The sequence below is a fragment of the Mesoplodon mirus genome (genome assembly GCF_964341445.2).
Source record: "Mesoplodon mirus genome assembly, chromosome: 2".
Taxonomy (NCBI): Eukaryota; Metazoa; Chordata; class Mammalia; order Artiodactyla; family Ziphiidae; genus Mesoplodon; species Mesoplodon mirus.
This window is the reverse complement of record NC_138977.1, coordinates 76690495-76712494: the sequence shown is the minus strand read 5'-3', so window position 1 is coordinate 76712494 and position 22000 is coordinate 76690495.

The window sequence follows — 22000 nt, the reverse complement described above, 5'->3', positions numbered from 1 at the left end:
ATAAGGTTAACTAATACTTGACAAGGACACCCAGTAGGAAAAGAATAGTCTCTTTAACAAATGATATTGGGAAAACTGGATAAACACATGCAGAAAAATGAAATGGGACTCATATCTTATATCACTCACATAAATTAACTTGAAGTGTATCAAAGACTTAAGCATAAGACATGATACCATAAAATTTCTAGAAGAAAACAAGGAAGAAGTTCCTCAGTGTTGGTCTTGGCAATGATTTTGAATGACATAAAAAGCACAAAGAAACAAAAGCAAAAATCAATTAAGTGGGACTACATTAAATGAAATTTCTTTACAGCAGAAGAAATCAACAAAATGAAAAGGCAACCTACAGCATAAGAGAAAAATACTTGCATACTTTATATCTGATAAGGGGCTAAGCTAAAATATATAAAGAACTCAGACAACAACAAAATAATCCAGATAATCCAATTAAAAATGGGCAAAGTAACTAAATAGACATATTTCCAAAGAAGACATCCAAATGGCCAATAGGCACATGGAAAGATGCTCAACATCACTAATCATCATGAAAATGCAAATCAGAACCACAAAGAGATATAACATTACACCAGATAGAATGGTTATCATCAAAAAGAGAAAGGATAAGAAGTGCTAGCAAGAGTGTGGAGAAATGGGAACACTTGTACACTGTTGGTGAGAATGTAACTTGATGAAGGTACTATGGAAAACTGTATGAAGATTCCTCAAAAAGTTAAAAATAGAACTACCATATGATCAGCAATTCTACTTCTGGATGTATACCCAAAGGAACTGAAAACAGGCTATTGAAGAGGTATACATATTCCCATGTTTACTGCAGCATTATTCACAATAACCAAGATATGGAAACAACCTGAGTCAACCTAAGTGTCTGTCAACAAATGAATGGACAAAGACAATGTGAGATATACACACACACACACACACACACACACACACACATACACACACACAATGGAATATTTTTTAGGCGTGAGAAAGAAGAAAATTCCGCCATTTAAGACAACGACCTTGAGGACATTATGCTAAGTGAGATTTGTCAGACAGAGAAAGAGAAATACTGTATAATAACACTTATGTATAGAACCTAAAAAGCCAAGCTAATAAAAACAGGGAGTAGAATGATGGTTACCAGAGTCTGGGGGTGGAGGATATGAAAGATTTTGTTTAAGAAACAAATTTGCAACTAATGTTAAAAAATCCCAGAGATCCAATGCACAGAAGAATGATTATAGAAAATAATACTGTATTACAAACATCAAACATGTTAAAAGACTACATCTTGATTATTCCCACCACAGAAAAAGAAATGATTATCATGTAACAAGATAGAGGTTTTAGCTAAGTCTACTAGGCAATCATATTGCAATACATAAATGTATAAAATTCACTTGTTGTACACCTTAAGTTTACACAATATTATATGCCAAATATATTTCAACATATTAAAAAACCTAAATCAGGAAAAAATGCCATCAAAATTGAAATTTAAAATGTGTGCACTTATATGCAAATTATTCTTCAATAAAATTGATTAAAATTATTGGATGGGGGAGAAGCAATCAAAAATAACAGAAAGTAAAGTGAAGATAAAATAATGACAATTCAAGAGAATCATCTTTGATGACATCAAGTATAGCCTGGTCTTCTCTTCATTCTTTCTTAAATCAATGTAGCTTTCCCATTCCTTTCAAATTTCCTCCTTCACACATCTTATATTATCATATAATATAATTGATGCTTGTGTAAGATGGGATTATCAGGTAGCCAGACTGGAACAGCTGATGCTTATCTCTGAAGATGCATGGAAGTGATGACTGACCCTTGAGCAAGATAAGGATGACTTGTGAATCATAATGTGCTGTATAAAGCTTGGTGACAGCTTGTTCTATTTGTTGGGGGATGTTCAATTTGATAGTTTGCACAACTTGGGCTTGAGTTATATGACCATCTGTGTATGACTGTGTATGAAATACCCTACTATAAGTATCTGCTTGGGTTTCCCTGAAATCACAATGATATCTGGCTCAAATCTTGGGATTTCATAAGCTGGAGTTGAAACCCTATGAAGTTTTGTGAGACTGAGAAGGGATCCTGGTGGGGAGGGGCGTGGGAGACAGTACTGTGCCTGAAATAGCTGAATTCTCAATGATTTCCTGTATGTTTTCCTGTTGCACTATGTATTTAACGTTTATTGAACATGAACAAGAGTAAACTCTATGGAGGCTTGTAAATCATTTCAACTTTTTTTTTTTTTTTTTTTTTTGGTACGCAGGCCTCTCACTGTTGTGGCCTCTCCCGTTGCAGAGCACAGGCTCCGGACGCGCAGGCTCAGAGGCCATGGCTCACAGGCCCAGCCACTCCACAGCATGTGGGATCTTCCCAGACCGGGGCATGAACTCGTGTCCCCTGCATCAGCAGGCGGACTCTCAAACACTGCGCCACCAGGGAAGCCCCCTTTCAACTTTTTAAGTCTTTGTAATTGGTACAATGATTTTTAAGTCATTATCATAATCTAAAATAATACAATTTAATTTTTTATTATAGTATTTAGTTGTTACACTGAGGCTAGGCTTCAAAATATTAAAGTACTTCTTCTGAGCCATATTATTTAGTTTTCCCAATGTGTCCTACCTCCTCATCCCCCACCCCAGGTATCTATCAAGACTAAAGGCAATCTTGAAAAGGTAACATCTTCAGTGTGAATGTTTTTACCACTTGTCAAAGCCAGAGAGATGTAACAAAAAATGAGCTGTGAGGGCTTCCCTGGTGGCGCAGTGGTTGAGAGTCCGCCTCCTGATGCAGGGAACATGGGTTCGTGCCCCAGTCTGGGAAGATCCCACATGCTGCGGAGTCACTAGGCCTGTGAGCCATGGCCGTTGAGCCTGTGCGTCTGGAGCCTGTGCTCCGCAATGGGAGAGGCCACAACAGTGAGAGGCCCGCGTACTGCAAAAAAAAAAAAAAAAAAAAAAAAAAAAGCTGTGGGTAAAATGATACCATTTTAGGTTGACCCCTGGTGTTCCAAATATCAATCTAGCTTCAGAGCAATACATTCAAATTGATAAGGTGATTATTTAATTAGATTTAATTATACCATTTGATTGATAACTAGTACTTTTATTTTACACCTTTTATTTAAGTTGATAGTTTATAAGCATAATTTGAACTAAGCAACAAAGGAAGGTTTTACCAGGATAGAAAATCACATAGCAGAAAAGACATTTGTAGATCTGATCTCAAGAAAGATTTTAAAAAGGACTCTAAGGCAGCTTATAGTATCTTTAACTCTCATATCTCCCTCTCTAAGCATCAGCTTTATTCTTATTCCAGTTTATTTCATGTGGCATGTGCAGATATAAACTCATTCTTCCCATCTTTACCATCAGAAATAAAACACCCTCCAGCACTTTTGAAAAATTTAAGAGATGCAATTTGATTGACTATCCTCAGATCATGGATATTTTACTTGGATCAAAAATCACTGCACATGGAATCAAATACTATAATCTTCTCTGACATTAGAATCTCAAGGTTGCAGTGAGGAAGCAGTAGCTCCTCAATGAGGGGATATCAAAGACATTCTATTTTCATGGGCATACTTCTGTGACTTAGGGAGATATTCCTTTATGTCAACTACATCTCTACTCTTCTATACTTGAAAAGAAAAAAATCATGCACATACAGAATCATACAGTAATATATGTAAGGCTTTTCACTAAAATTTTATCAAAAGTATTTCATTTAAGGAATGTTACTTTTTAGAAAATAGCAATACCAGAATGATCTTTACCATTCTGTGGACATAAATAAAAGAAAATAATGTCTCACTTTAAAAACTGTGAAATGGTTATCTAGCATATTTGTAAGTAAACTTTTAGAGTAAACCTCTTTAAAATCTAAAACATGCAAGACAAGAAAATAACTTTCAATTAATTAGTATCCTTTTCTCATATGCAGAATAAATGTAAGAGAAGAGTTCAAAATATTATGTCAGCACATAAGCATAGTTCCAGTCAAAAGTCAATCCTAAATAATGAGGACTTATACACAAACTCATGATTGAAAATAGTTGATCATCTCATATGCAAATGTTGTATAAGCAGGGACATCTAAATCACCTTACAGCCAAATATTTCACAATTAGTCTTTGACATATTCTGCAAACTATACCAAAGCCATGCCCTCAGCAATATAAAAGTGCAAATAAAGCCAGAACTGCAGGCAGTCATTTATTCATTTCCTCAGGTTAGGTACAATGGTAACTGCATTTTCTAAATTATCAGGGCCATACAGACATTGGAGCTTAAGAACAAGATCCAATTTTATAACAGTCTGTTAAACTATAAGCCATTCTATTGACATAAATGTCCACCATGGTAATTAGCATCTTGAGTGATGATGTTATGAAAACAAAGAAACACTGCATACCTAAAATAAAACATTTATATTATATGAGACCAATTTGATGAAAAGAAGGCAAGCTATGAATGAAAATGTAGGTTGTTTTTTAAAAAATATTTGCTTTTACTGTATATACCAATATTTGCAAATACCATTTAATTAGAAATATGATCATGACAGAAAATAATATAATAAAGACTTAAAATGTTGACTTGTTATATTTAATGTTTGTGCACATAAATATAGCCTTTTACTGATGATCTATAGCTCCAAAATCTTGGAAGCTAAGATTATGCTTTGCAAAACAGGAGCTGTGAAGTCCTGTCAAGAAACACAAGAAATCATTTCCTTAGTTATTTTACTACTAGTAGATCCTGAGTGACAGCATTTCCTGCACAGAAATGCAGGAAGCATTTAATTTTCTTAGGGGCAAACTAGCACTAACTGAGAGATTAATATTCAAACGTGTTAAACAAAGATAATTGCCATAGGAACTGAAATATTCTCTTGAAATTGACAAAAGTGTTCTCTCTATACAGACAAAGCTACATGAGGACACAGATTTCCACCAGAAAATCATTTAATGTATATTGAATTAATAAAATAGAGTTTAGGAGAAGTGATGTCAGCAAAATAGTGTTATATGAAGTTCCAACACTTATATCCTGACAAAAACAACAATTTTAGCAATGACCAATCTTTATAGAAGTCTAGGTGTCCAGCTGAGAGGTTCCAGCACCTCAATAGAGCCAAAAATTCAAGAATAGACATATTGAAGAGGGCAAGAAAAACAGTTTTAGTTTACCTATATTATGCCTTTCCGCAGGTGGCACAGCTCGGTGCCAAAAGAGACCCTCAGCTCACAGTTTCTCCCATGGACAAAGGGTGAGTGAAGTGACCTGCAGCTTCCCCAGACCAATGGGTTGCTGATCAAGAGAGCCAAATCTTTCTCACCTGATCTAGAATACTGAGGGCATTGGCATGACTGAATAGTCTTGGGACTGCTAGGAGCAAAGAAAAAGGACAGAGGCTCACAGTAACTGGTGCATGGATCTCAGCATCCCATGAACTCCAAAGGCCACCTCATTTGTACACCCTTTCAGCTAGCTGATGTGTACCCCCAGTACTCTGTACTTCCGATCTTAGTCAGTGTCCCATGCTCCCCTGCAGGTGGTGGCACAAGCCTCCACAGACAGTGCATGGGATCCCCCACAGAAAGCACAGGGATATTAGCATCAGTCCCAATTCTGTTGGATTGGGAGGAGGCACAGAAGCTTGGACACTTCTGAGTACTGCCATAGGAAAAATAAATACGAGTCTCTCAACAACCAGCTCAGCTTTGCAGGATTGAAAACAGACACAATCCTAAACCTTCTCTCCCAAGAGGGAACAAGAGGACTGGAGCAGTCACATCCATAGAAAAAGTCTAAGATACTCCCTGAATCTCTGACCAGGCTGAATGGTGACAGTCTTTTTCTTCTGAAGCCTGTCAATAAAGACCAGAGGGTGTGATTGCTTCTTCAAATGTGAAGACAGCAATACAAGGCTTCAAGCAACACTAAGAATCAAGGAAATATGATACCCCCAAAAGAAAAAAATTATAGCTCCAGTAGCTGATCCTCAAAATGGAGGTACAAATTGCCTGAAAAAATTTTAAATAATCATCTTAAACAAAGTCAGTGGACTACAAGAGAACACAGACAACTAAATGAAATCAGGAAACCAATACATTAAAAAAATGAAAAATTTAACAAAGTGATAGAAACCATGAAAAAGAACCAATCAAATTCTAGAGCTGAAAAATACAATGATTGAACTGAAAAATTTAATAGAGAACTTCAACAGCAGTCTTGATCAAGCAGAAGAATCAGCAGACTCAGACAGATTATTTGAAATTATCCTGTCAAGAAAAAAAAAAAAAAGGAAACAAATGAAAAGCCTACATTAAAAAAGAAAGGAAAGAAAGCCTACAGTACTTATGGGATACAATTTAAGAAGTCATTATATACATTATGGAAGTCTCAGAAGGAGCGGAGATTTGTAGAGATGTGGATGGACCTAGACTCTGTCATACAAAGTGAAGTAAGCCAGAAAGAGAAAAACAAATATCGTATATTAATGAAGATATGTGGAATCTAGAAAAATGGTACAGATGAACTTATTTGTAGGACAGGAATAGAGACGTAGATGTAGAGAACAGACATGTGGACACAGTGGGGGAAGGGGAGGGTGGGACAAACTGGGAGATTAGGTTTGACATAAATACACTACCATGTGTAAAATAGATGGCTAGTGGGGACCTGCTGTATAGCACAAGGAGCTCAGCTTGGTGCTCTGTGGTGACCTAGATGGGAGGGGAGAGGGAGAGGGAGGTTCAAGATGGAGGGGACATATATATACATGTAGCTGATTCACTTCATTATACAGCAGAAACTAACACAACATTGTAAAGCAATTTTACTCCAATTAAAAAAAATCAACAAAATGAAAAGAGAATGAGAGAAAATATTTATAAATCGTATCTGACAAAGGATTAATATTCAAAATATATAAGCAACTGATATAACTCAATAACAAAAAACAAACAAACAAAAAACTCAAAAAGCAAATAACTTGATGTTAATATGGGCATATACCTGAAAAGACATTTATTCAAATAAGACACACAAATAACCAATGGTATATGAAAAGGTGCTCAACATCATCGTGGAAATACAAATCATCAGGGATGCAACCATTAGGGAAATCCAAATCAAAACTACAAGAAAATATCACCTCACATCTGTAAGGATAACTATTGTCTAAAAAACAAAAGATAGCAAGTGTTGGCTAGCATGTGGAGAAAAGTGAACCCTAGTACAGTGTTTGTGGGAATATAATTTATTATAGCCATTATGGAAAATAATATGGAGTTTCTTTTAAAAATTTAAATGTTGAACTACCATGTAATCCAGCAATCCCACTTCTGGGTATCTACGCAAAGGAATTATCTAGAAGAGGTACCTGTACTCTGATATTCATTGAAGCATTATTCACAATAGCTAAGATATAGAAATAAGCTAAATGCTTAACAATGGATGAATGAAGAAAATGTGATATATACATAAAATAGAATATTATTCAGCCTTAAAAAAGGAGGAAAGTGTGTTATTTACAAGAACATGAATGGACCTAGAGAACATTATGCTAAGTGAAATAAGCCAAACACAGAAGTATAAATATTATATGATATCAACATATGTAGAATATAAATTAGTCAGACTCAGATACAGAGAATAGAAACGTGGTTGCTAGAGGCTATAGGGATGGGGAAATGGGAAGTGATGGTCAAAAGGTACAAAATTTCCATTTTTCAAGATAAAGTTGGTTCTGGAGACCGAATATATAGAATAGTGCCAATAGATAACAATATTTTATTGTTTAAAATTTATTAAGGAGATAAATATAATGTCAAGTGTTCTTACCACACAAAAAAATATAATAAGAAAGGTGATGGGAGTAAATGTTGCAAGGTAATAGATATGTTTACGGCATTAACGGTGGTGAGTCTATATATGATTCTATAAACTAAATATGTACAGCTTTTTACATGTTAATCATACCTCAATAAAGTAGTTTTTTAGAAAATCAAAGGAAGTTTAGTTGTATGAATTTAGTATTTTGTCGGTGTCAAGTTATCTACATAACTAAAGAAAATTTAATAATTGACCTCTTCACTAGAAGTCCAACAATTATGTCAGTGACTCAATTTTCCAATATTGACTTCCCCCACCCATCATTTCTGATTGATGACATAGTTTCATTTTTCTTGGTCTGGAATTCACTTTCCCTAAAATGACTTTTTGACTATATGTTTGTATACTTGACTTAAAATCCAATGAGTGAGATTGTTTCTCTATTTTTAAGAAGATCATCCTACCTTCCTCAAAGCCAATACTGTATAGCTCCAGATATGATTCAGGAATTTCAGTACCAAACTGGAAACATTTTAACCAATTAGGTTATCAATAGAGAAAATGAATCTCAATATAATTTAATCTCATTAGTTAATGTAATGATGCATTTTATTTCATATTTTTCACATAAATTTGTCATATTTAAAATTTTCAAGAGTTAAGTATATATGCAATGCCTGTATTTAATTATTAATGTGCAATCCACTATCTTATTTCAGTCATCTTCCATTTTCTTTTAATCACAATATTGCATATCGGTTTCAGTTCCTTTGAATTTCTTTAAGGTACTTTGTGTTGCAATACACTAACAGATGTATTTGTGTAATTATTTCTTATCTTTTTCTCTGCCTTATAATTTTGTTCACATTTGCTGTGGAGATTTTAGAAATCATGTAGATTGTTTGGTACAGGAAGGAAATCAACCCTGGACTGCCTAATTACTTGCAATCTTCCTGTTTTTCCTTGGATGCATTTTTAATCTTACAAACAGTGGGCATTTTTGTTAACCCTTCCTACATACAGCTCTACTATATTTCCTACCATAGCTTTCTGTATATTAAGTCAAACTAGTTTTATATTGAAAGTGGATAAAGTAAGCCATGGTGTTGCAGAGGAAATACATTTGATTCAACATTTAAAAAATAAACTGTAGCTTGAAAGTTTTACATACAGTCATAACAGAAATATAACTGGAAGACAGAGTATATATATACATATCTATAATACATCTACATTTATCTTAATTAATTGCTCATACATCTCAGTTAGGTTTTTTTGGTTTTGTTTACTTTTAAATTGTCCTGACATTTGGCTTTGTTCACTGCTGTATGATTCACTTCTAAAAACAGAACAGGAAAGAAAAGGACAACAAAAATAAGTTGAAAATTTAGAGAACATAAATTCTTGCAAAAATGGAGAAGCACAAAATGGGAGGAGTATTTGAGCATGGCAGTATTAAATATCAGCAAAATAATTAATCACTAATTGGGTCAAAACCTAATGTTCATTTCCCTTTACTTTTTATCTCTTTATGACTCAAACTCTCAGAGCAGAGTTTTACTGGACATAATGGAAAGGGAAGGAGAGTGATTTGTGACATGTGTGAACTAGAGATTTAGTGGAGTGAAAGATTCTGACATTCAGATTGAATAAAAAGAACTTAAACTAATTAGACCACATAGACTGGATAGTTATGTCCACACAACTGTTTTTTACTTCAAATTTCTTCTTGTTCTGAATTCAAAGCTGTTGGAAGTTGATGTGTTATAAATAATAATTGAGCCACTTACATTTTCTAGGTAGGAAAATTTGATATATTCTACTGATACACATTTTCTCTTTTTCCCTTTATCACCAATCTTATTTATAAATTTTATCTCTTTACTTTCAATTTCTGCCATCTATGTTTTTATTACCTAAGAGATGTCATATAAATAACTGTCAAGGAATTAATTATATAATTCAACCTGAATTAATCCTATATCTGTTGAATATTTGACATTTTCCAGTTTCTCCATAATATTCCAGTTAAGCATATACACACTGTTAACCTTTTTCTCTTCTGTGTTTCAGTGCTCAGACTTCTCTCATTAATCATCTGTACACCTAGAGATTCTGCTCTTTTCTGAAACTCACACCAGACCACAGCTTTAGAGATTTGACAAGCATTAGATACTTTTTTACTTCCAAAAGAAGAATCAAAATATCTCATAACTATCAAAATGAGGCTTAGGGAGAATATGTTTTAGACAGACTTTGGCTAAGAGAAAAAAACATCATCAGGTTCAAGTACTCCAGTGACAAACTTCAAGTAAAAAAGCAAGTCCTTTTATTTGACTGAGATACTTATCCTAATTTAAATGGATAATGCATGATATCAGATATTTTGGTATTTTATGGATACTTGGTAGGATTAATAATAGATTTTACAGAAAATTAGCTCATTTATCTCTGAGGTGACATGAGATGCTAAAATCAACTCTAGAAAATAGAAAATACTTTGATTTTACTTGAATATTTCAAGTACATCTTTAAGGGATGTCATTTTTAAGGAATTCGTTTTCATGTGTGTTAAGCATATGATAAAAGGATACAGAGAACCAGCAAACACACTGTTAAAATTTGTGAAATGGCTCACTGGCTTATGGACTGAAACATTTACAAGGTTACTATGTTCCTCATTAGGAAAACATGATTAGTTTCTCACTAATTAGTATATTTTGGCTGTTTTTTTCTTTTGAAAAAGCCAGAAACTATATTAATTTATTGATGGAAAATAATACCATTTCCCCAAATTGAATTTTATTGGCATATGAATAACTGTATTGGAAGCTCTCAGTGACTAGTGAAATTTGGTTTATATTCATGAGTTCATTTATTCCAGCCATATCGCCTCCCATCAACTTCTTTCATTCATTTGTTGATGATCTATCCATTCATTCATATCTAAGTATATATTGAGTTGAATCAGTTGATGTAGATTCAAAAATGGATTAAATTATTCTTGTTGTCAAGCATAATCAAAGAGGCAGACATATAAAAATACTTGAAAATATGATTACTATTATACTGGAAGTCAATACTAAATATTAAAGTAGCATAAAATGAGCTTGATTAATAAACTCCAGTTAGAGAGTAGAGGAAGACTTTACAAAAGCAGAGACATGAAGTGGATTTTGAAGGTTCAGGAGGTTGACTTAAGGAGGCCAGCAGGGGTTAGCAGTCATGTACAAAGTCTCAGAAAATCATAACCACATGGAGTAATTGCAGAAATTGGTATAATTAATGAACTTAATAGGGCTTTAACATTGGACAGAAGTGGCCAAAAATAAGACTAGATATGTTAGACTAGTGTCAGGTTTGTATGTTCAGATAAAAAGATTTAACATTATTTCTTGAGGAATGGGGAGTCATTTTAAAGACAATGAATTATATTGCTAGATTTCTGTTTTAGTGAAATTATCCAAGTAACAGTGAAAATGACTGAGTTGGTATAGGCAAAACTAGAGGCAGAGAGACAATGTTAGAGTGATTGAATAGTGTAGATGTGGGAGGATGAGAGTTGATCTAATACAGGAATAGTGTGAATGATTAGGCTAAAGAATAAACATGAGAGATTATAATAAATGTGAGAGATTATAATCCCAGAGTTCAATAGATATTAGTGAACAAATAGAAGTGGCAGATAAGGGAAGAAAAAAAGTTCTGATTACAAACTTTTTATAAAAGGAGAAGTACTGTGTACATTTTTATCTTGGGTACCTGTGGGTTCTTCAGCTGAAGATGTATAGCATTCAGTGAAATATACAGCCCTAGAAATATTCTGGGCTACAAGTATAAAATTAACAATTGTTAATGCGTAGGTAGTAGTAGAACTACTACTAGTAGAGGGGGTACATGGTACAGATCGTATACTAATATTAGGATTAACGACACTGCAGGAAACAAGCTAATCAATAATTCACAGAAGTACCTATTTTGTGTTTAATCAGAAATGAATTTTTGGAGAAATAGATTTTTAATGAAAGTCATCCTTAGTTAAGATAAATTGAATGAGAGGGCAATTATCTAGCATCTGTAGAAAAAATATTATTCCTCCAGACATGAATTTTTTCATCTGTCAATGAATGTTTTTGTAATGGGGGTTTATTGCCCCCATGAGGCCAAAAATTGCCCATGTGGAGGGTGTGTGGAAAAAAAAAATCCTCAATCTTTTTATGTATAAAGCAGAAGTGTACATATAGTAAATAGACATATGTCTGTGTATAAAATTTCAAAAGAGCAATGTTTTGGTGAAAAATATTTAAGAAATCTCTTGGAAGGGAGACAATAAAACTAATTAAGAAATACTGGTCTAGTATTGGATGGATTCTTCTATTATTTTGTAAAGATATTTCTGTATATCATATGTGATTTGTGAACTCTTGAATGTCAACTCTCATACCAAATGTGATTTAATGGCCACAAAAGCACAAGGACTGGCAATTTCCCTCTCTTACATTTTTACTCCAGTTTCACAGTCTGACATTTTGACATATTTTGCCCGCTCAGCTGTTGTGAGGATGAACTTCTCTCTGCTTAGTTCATGTCCCTGAGGGAACATAAGCTTTTAATTTTGAAGAAACCAGGAACTTAGTGCCAAAATAATTAGTGTTACTTATTGGAAAATCATTAATGGCATCATCATCAAAATCACTCCAGTTTTGAGAGCTTCCTTTCTCCTAGGATGCTTTCATTTAGTTTACCACGTTTTTCCTTAAAGTGATCATCCAAATAAGTTGTATTTAATTTTTTTAATTTATGCACATTTGACCTAACTATAGATCTTATAGAGAGGATATTTTTAATTGCATGTTAGATTTTGGATAAGTTTTTAACACCTATGCTATTCTGCCTAAAGAAGCAGAGAAGAAGCTAGTAATTATACAAATTCTTCCCCTGGTACTATCACATAAATAATGGGTTGTAAACAAGCTTAAAGAAAAAAAATGTTTCTCCGGATACATTTTGTGGAATAAGCAGGTGACTTCTCTGCCAAATGCATGCATAAGGCAAGCAGATGAGATTTGTAACCTAATTCTTCTCAAACAGAAAGGCAGTTTGGCTAGGTAAGCAAAGAGCAGCCTAAATCCTAGCTGAGGTGAGTAGAAATGGGTTTGTGCATTGAATACCTAAATTCTAGCAAACGAATTCTTCTACATCTGAGGTATCTGAAAATAACATTCTGATTTAAACTGTACTTTTGCTGAATTATTTTGTAAACAAATGAACTTAAGGAGTCTTTAAAAAGAATTTCTGGGCTCATATTGTCATCGAAATTCTCAATTGAGTGACTCAGTGAGAAAAATCTCTTCTCAAAAAGTCCTTTTAATCTTTCAGGCTTTTCTTATGCTCTCACTAAAGATCTAGGTCTGGGGAAAAAATAACAAGATTTTCATTTTTAACATGTGATTTTCTGATATGAAGAAAGTTTTAACTTAGAGTCTACGATTTGCTGCTGGGGAGAGGGTGTCTTGTTTAGCTACAAAAGTGATAGAACAATTATCAGTGCTTATCAATGCATGTTATTTTATTTATTCCCCCCCACATTTAGGAGAATTTTTCAAAGGAGTTCTTGACCTGCAAACATTAACAACATTTTATCTGGTGCCTTTTATTTGTTGTTTTTTTTTTTTTTTTTTTTTTTGCGGTACGCAGGCCTCTCACTGTTGTGGCCTCTCCCATTGTGGAGCACAGGCTCCGGACGCGCAGGCTCAGTAGCCATGGCTCATGGGCCCAGCCGCTCTGTGGCATATGGGATCTTTCTGGACCGGGGCACGAACCCATGTCCCCTGCAGCGGCAGGAGGACTCCCAACCACTGCGCCACCAGGGAAGCCCTATCTGGTGCCTTTTTGATTTGACTCTTCCATTCATGTTTTGAGGGAGATAGTAAGTTTTTTTTTTTTTACTTGGCAGGAAACATAGAAAAGTCCCCTCCATTGCATATTTCCAAGGTTTCCACTTTAGCCAGGCTTATGCTCAGCACAGTGACAGCCAATTTTGCCTGCCCAGAAAAGGGAGATGCAGGAGCCCCCTGCATCTTGTCTTGGCTTCACTCTCTCTCCAAATCTACTTTTCTCCTCATCAGGCCTGGTCACTGCTTAAGTCTCCTCTTTGCTTGAAGGATCCATGATGCATAAGCTGCAAGTTGTACATAATTTTAGGTAGGTTTTATATTAATAATAAAAAGTTACATTATGCATGCATTATAATGAATTTCACTCAAATGCTAGAAAGACTGAAACATATCCACGGTGCCAATTATTTTTCCTTAAGTGTATATTAATAGAATTACTTCAAAATGTTATCAGAAGTTATTAAGGGAAATAAAAATAGGAAACAAAGCATGATGCCAAAACTCTGTCCCTTTGCATATTTCAATATCAACTGAATGCAGTTATCATGTTTAAGACATTTTTCTTTAATTGCTAGCAACCTTCTTTGGACAGGAAGAAAGCATGCACTTTTGCGAAGGGCATAATGCACTTGCCTCATAATAGCACAATATCTGTGTCTTTTATAACCCAGAAAAGTTGAATACTCGTGTGATGTCACTTTATAATAAAGAGTAGATATTCTGAATGCAGAAAGTTCACCTTGAGAATGAATATTAGCTAGAACTGAGTAAATTAACTGAAGGAAAGGACAAAAATATATGAATAGACAACAGCATGATTTCCATTGAGGAGAGAAGCAATAGAATATTCACAAAAAATCAATTACTATGAAAAGTAGTGATGTATGCAGAAAAAATGAAAGTTAATGAGTTAAGTAGAAAAGGCAAAGACAAGACAGCAATAAGAAACACAAGTTAAAATGTTAAAATTATAAACAAATACATGATTATCTGTGGCATCTGTAGATCATATGCTTCTTGAGTGTACCTGGTTATATGCATATCTTATCACCTCTGCCTGATTGTATACTACATGAGAAAATAATCTGTGATATGTTCATTTAATATTACTGACATCTCCTGTTCAAATGCTTAGTGTGGAGTAAGGATGTCAGAAACATAAATGTTGAACAAGAGAAATTTTATCATCTAGCTACAGTCTGTCTGGACATCCAGATCCCACAAGTATAAAGTGTCTGGGAATGTTTTCTGAACTAAGTCTCAGATGTCACTTAGAAGTTCTCTGAACTTAAGAATCCACCTGAGGAAAGATTCTGTACTTCTTCCCTGAAGTTTCACTGTGTTCAGATATCTGAGTCCCAAAGCTTAATGATCATGAAAATAGGAACAAACAAGAAAAATATTTGCATATTCAGGAATAACTCAATCTGCTCCACACCTCCCATTAATCAACCCCTCCTAAAGTCTCCCCATATTTTTTTCACACTTTCACCTCTGCTTAAAAACCCATTGCCTTTTCACACAGTATGATAATCTCCAGGTCCAAACAATGTTGCTTCAAATGGCATTATCATACTAAGTGAAGTAAGTCAGACAGAGAAGGACAAATATCACATGATATTGCTTATATGTGGAATCTAAAAAAAATATATACAAATGAACTTATTCACAAAACAGAAACAGACTCGCAGTCATAGAAAACAAACTTAGGGTTACCAAAGGGGAAAGGTGGGGGGCAGGGATGAGTTGGGATTTGGAATTGACATATACACACTATTTAAAATAGATAGTCAACAAGAACATACTGTAAAACACAGGGAACTCTGCTCAATATTCTGTCATAATCTAAATGGGAAAATAATTTGAAAAAGAATACATAATGTATATGTATAACTGAATCATTTTGCTATATATCTGAAATGAACACAACATTGTAAATCAATTATTGTCCAATATAAAATAAAAATTTAAAAAATTAAAAAATAAAATAGATAAACAACAAGGTCCTGCTTTAGAATAAGGAATTACATTTAATATCTTGTAACAACCTATCATGGAAAAGAATATGAAAAAAAGAATATATATATATATATATATATATATATATATATATATATATATATATATATATATCTGAATCACTTTGCTGTATACCTGAAACTAACACAACATTGTAAATCAACTATACTTGAATTAAAAAAAAAACAGGAAAAAAACCATTGCCTTTTGTTTTATTGGAGTTGAGCTCAAACTGAGTTATGGTCTCTATCACCTATAACCTTGAGTAAAGTCTTGCCTGTTTAACTTTGTCAGGTACAATTTTCGCTTTGGCAAAGATCATCAGAAAAAGTAGTCACATGAAACTGGATTTTCATTTGCCTTGTAATTGTTATAAAATCTATTATCTGTTTTATTATTCTGTGTCCCAGATAATGCCTTTTATAAGGTAGTAACAGTAAATTTTATTTTTTATTTATTGTTTTTTCAGTGGCAAAACTGAATATTGTCCAGTTACTGAGGATATATAGAAATAGTCTTTATCTTAAAACAAACACTGGTGGAAGTATAAATTGTTTCTATTTTGTGTCGACCCATTTAGTAATATACATCAATAATTTTAACACATTCACACTTTTAACCAAGTAACTCCAAGTCCTAAGAATTTACACTAAAGGAAAAGACAGAGATTTGTACAATTATTTATGAAAATATTTCTAAATGCTGAATAATGAAATAATGGTTAAGTAAATTATGGCATATCCAAAAGAAAAATTATTATAAAGATATAAAATAACATTGGCCAATGATATTTAATAATATGCATTTATTATCCTTTTGTATTTTTAGTGCCAATTGGGAGTAGAAAGAGATTTATTATGGCCATATCCTAACCATGTGAAAGAAATTATCTAAGCAGAGAACTCAAAGTCTTTGAAGGCTCAAGAAGAGTGAATCTCGGATATAAAATATCAGTGAACTAGAGACACAGTAATAAACACTTTGCTCATGAGGTAGATTTTGAATAGGCATCTTTATTTGGAATGTATCACCTCTCAAGGAGAGCTTAGGAAGTACCTGCCCCTCTAAAATAATGTGGAAATTATTTGTATCTGTATGTACTTTTCTGGTCAGTGTTTAGATTTAATCAGGTTCTCAAAAGATTTGACAACCTCCAAAATCTTAAGGACAAACACGTTTGAATTAATAGAAGAATGTCTCTTATATTGGACCAATGTGATTTTTCAGCTATTTCAATGACGATATAGGTAGTATTTTTAGCCATCCCTCTGTGCTTGCACAGCTTCCTGGTACATGCAGGCCCATAGTCTAAATATCATCCGTTAAAAATGTAAATGGAAACAAGAAAAATGATTTTATTAAATAGGTGTTCGCCATTCCATCAGCTAATGTTGCCTTCCTCACTTAATTTTACACAATACCCACAATGTTGCTGAGAGTGACAGAGACTAATGGAATCAGAAGTTCTCCCTCACTCATGCAGGTACAAGCTAGATTTCAAATTATGTAGTCATTTGTTTTGTTCTAGGGGAACCTCTTTCTTTAGTAACAGCTTCTACTTTGTATGGTAATTGAGATTTTCAGAAGGAAACTGCTTCTTGTATTAGGTTTCCTTGAGTAAAATTTCTGCAGAATATATTAAGGGTTCTGTTTCTTTAAACACTTTAAAACATTAGCTTACATTTTTTTTATTATATACTGTACAGGTAAAGTAAGCTGAACTCACGAAATAATTCCTATTTAATTGTGGTGCATAAAGCTAAGATATTACACTGCAAGAAATATTACTGGTCACCTTTTCAGCATTTTAAAGGTTTAAGAGCAATATTCATCCATCCAATCATTCATTTATTTTAAACACAGGCATCAAAGACTGAGCATGTCTAAGAGCATCAGGTAATTCTGGTTTCATGCACTTTATTTAGATGAAACAGAATGTCAAAATTAAAAGTAGTAGAAAAAAAACAACATGTTCGATGAATACCCAGTTGAATAACTTTGGAGTGTACATTCATAACTGATTCTTTGGAAAATAAATGCAATAAAAGTGCATATAATTATAAAATCCTAATAAAACAAAAAAGATTTGTTATAAAATTAGTTTGAATTTTAGTATCATTATACAATATTAAAAGAATGCATAATAATCTTTTCAAAACGTTAGTCATCTGTTTTATTTTGCATTTCTTTCCTCTTATTGTTTCCTTCTCTCTGAGTCTGGGCCATTAGAGTTTCTTGAAATGTTTGTATTACATAGATATATGTGTAAATGCTGCAAAGTTGACTCCAAATCTATATTAGACATGAGTGTGCTTGTATTTCAATTCTTGTAATTATAAGTGGCCCCTCTCCAGACTATTATGTTTTCTTATGAAACACAACAGAAAGTATCAGATTAGGTGAAAAGAGTGGCTCAGGCTGCTCCAAGCAATTAAGAGAATTAAAGAAAGTTACTAGTGGATGCTTTATATACAGCAGGGGCTCTGTAGATGAAGAAATATAACTTGCTAGACACACTTGTGCTGATTTGCACTGTAGAATTGAAATTATCAGGAGTAAATATAATTACTTAGCAAATTTCATAAATGCTGTTTGGGGTTCTGAAGTGATCCACAAATTACATGGTGACAAATGTAGTAACATACACTCAATTGTACCTTAAAACACAAAAATATGTAGAACGTTCTGGAATGCAGCAGGATGGTTATGGAGAAATAGAGATGATAAATTACTGCTAATATTGGGTGCTAAGACACTCAGAGTTACTACACATGCTCTCCTGTTCCTTCTTTGATTATGTAATTTTGCCAAAATTATTTTTTAATATCCAATAGTTTAGATATCCAGGCTGTCCTCCTGAATTACAAATAATTTTTTTTTATTTTTAGTAAGAAATAAGTAAATATTTGTTAACACTTAAAATGAAGTGCCTTAGATAAGTATTTAATTAACAAATAAAGTAGTTCTTGCTCTTGAGCTGTAGTGATTGGCAATAATTGCTTTACAGAATTTAACAGTTATGAAATTAACAGAGATAAGTAATAAAAGGAAGAAATTAAGCTACAGTTTCCATCATAACTTTAATTTGTGTGCTCTTAAGAATCATAAAAATGATTGGTCATTTACTAAATGAATATTAAGATAAACATTTATATATCCTATTTTATCTTTGGAGGACTATGTTGACCCACTAAGTCATAGTTGATAATTAAAATGCAATACAATTTTTATATTAAAAAAGAATAAAGTATTTTGTAAAATTGCCATATGGCACAAGCCTATTCAAAGTGTAACTCTTCTGCTATAATACTAATAACCATTAATCTTCTACTTTAAACCAGTAAAATTTTAGAAAAAAAAATTCAATAGTTCAAGTATACTTGAGCATTTTATCAAAATTGTTTAAAATATTGTATTAGTTTCCAAGTGTTGTTGTAACAAAATAACACAAACTGGGTCACCTAAAACAACAGAAACTTATTCTCTCACAGTTCTGGGGGGTTGGAAGTCTGAAATCAAGGTTTCTGCCAGATCAAGGGCTTTAAGGAGGAATCCTTCTTTACCACTTGCAGCTTTTGGTGTTTGCCATCCATCAATCCTTGGTGTTTCTTGGCTTGTGGACTCATTGCTCCAATCTGACTCCTTTGTCACATAAGCTTCTTCCCTGTGTATGTGTTTCTATATCTTCACATAATCTTTCTTCTGTGTATGTGCCTGTGCCCCAAATTCCCTCTTCTTAGGAAATTGATCATATTGGATTTTGTAACCACCTTAATCCAGTATGACTACATCTTAATCTTATCACATCTGCAAAGACCGTATGTTCAAATAAAGTCACTGTCTTAGATGGTTTGGACTGATATAATAAAAATAAAATAGACTGGCTGGTTTAAACATCAGACATTTATTTCTCACAGTCCTGGGAGGCTGGGAAGTCCAAGATCAAGGCACTAGTTGTCTCAGAGTCTGGAGAGAGTCCACTTCTTGTTTAATAGACAGCTGTTTTTTCACTGTGTCCTCACATGGTAGAAGGGGTGAAAGAGCTCTCTGGGGTCTTTTTATAAGGGCATTAATCCCATCATGAGTGCTCCACCCATACAATATAATTTCCTCCCAGAGTCCGCACCTCCTAAATACATCACATTGGGAGTTAGGATCTCAACAAACCAGTTTTGTGGGGGACAACAACATTCACAATAGTCATATTCACAGGTTGTAAATGGACATGATTTTTTAGGGACACTATTCAACCCAGTACAAACATGAAATATCCGTGTTCTTGTAAGTCCTAAGACTGACTACCTCAGCTGTGTGGGTGTCCTACAACAGCGGTCCCCAACCTTGTTGGCACCAGGGACTGGTTTTGTGGAAGACAACTTTTCCATGAAGGGGGTTGGGGTGGGATGTTTCAGGCAGTAATGCGAGCGATGGGGAGCAATGGAGAGTGGCAGGTGAAGCTTCACTTGCTCCCCCACCGCTCACCTCCTGCTGTGCGGCTGAGTTCCTAACAGGCCAGGGACTGGTATGAAGGGTTGTGGACCCCCATCCTACAATAAACAAAAATCCCACTGGAATATTCATCAACATACAATATATAATATTTCTCATGCTCCAGTACAGGGACTGGCAAACTTTTTCAAATATTTTAGGTTTTGCAGGCCAGATTGTCTCTGTTATAACTACTAACATCTGCTGTCGTAGCTCAAAAACAGCCATAAACAATAGGTAAATAGATGGGTGTAGGCCATGGTCTTGCCCACCCTTGCTATAGCAGAAATAAATTATTTTTTATTATTATTTTTTTGTGTGTGTGTGGTACGCGGGCCTCTCACTGCTGTGGCCTCTCCCGTTGTGGAGCACAGGCTCCAGACATGCAGGCCCAGTGGCCATGGCCCATGGGCCCAGCCGCTCCACGACACGTGGGATCCTCCCGGACCGAGGCACGAACCCGCGTCTCCTGCATCGGCAGGTGGACTCTCAACCACTGCGCCACCAGGGAAGCCCAGAAAGAAATTATTTTATAACTTAATAGGGTAAATTTTAAAAATACCAAGGAAAATCTGCTCACTGAAAGCATTGTCCACAATTTTTCAAAACTCTGTCTTTATTCTTAATGCTACTTCAAGACCTAGAAAGCAAAATGCATCTTAAAAATCAAACTCATAGAAAGAAACAAAGACTCTTAAATTGTAAAATGTGAATGTGGGGGTGACTTTTAAAGTTCAGACATGTGGCCTTTCTGAGTGCCAGGCTTTGTGCGACTTCACAGATTGTATCCCTTTGAAGCTAACTTTGTCTGAAAGTATTTTTGATATTTCATACACTAAGTACACTCAGTCTTACCAAATGAGATTTTTAGAAACTCACTAAAGGGCTTCCCTGGTGGCACAGTGGTTGGGAGTCTGCCTGATGATGAAGGGGACACAGGTTCGTGCCCCGGTCCAGGAGGATCCCACATGCCATGAAGCGGCTGGGCCCATGGGCCATGGCCGCTGAGCCTGTGCGTCCGGAGCCTGTGCTCCGCAATGGGAGAGGCCACAACAGTGAGAGGCCCGTGTACTGCAAACAAACAAACAAACAAAACAAAACAAAAAATAAAAACCTCACTAAAAATAACTTACAAATGAATTAAATGCATAATATATTACTTAAAGTGCCTAATACAGCATTTTGCACATTGAATCATGTCCCAATATTGAGACTTTTAGATGAATTTACTAGCCCTTAATATTAACAATGAGTGGTGAGTGCTGCCAAATAAAGGTAATTTTAAATGGAATTTATTATATAATAAATATTAATATTAATAATATTCTAGTTTTAGTATGATTGTAGTTAGTCATATATCAATAAATAAGTTGTTACTGAGGTATATGATTTATTTTTTTTACATCTTTATTGGAGTATAATTGATTTACAATGGTGTGTTAGTTTCTGCTTTATAACAAAGTGAATCAGCTATACATATACATATATCTCCATATCCCCTCCCTTTCGTGTCTCCCTCCCACCCTCCCTATCCCACCCCTCTAGGTGGACACCAAGCACTGAGCTGATCTCCCTGTGCTATGCGGCTGCTTCTCAGTAGCTATCTATTTTACGTTTAGTAGTGTATATATGCATGACTCTTTTTGAATTATGGTTTTCTCAGGGTATATGCCCAATAGTGGGATTGCTGGATCATAAGGTAGTTCTATTTTTAGTTTT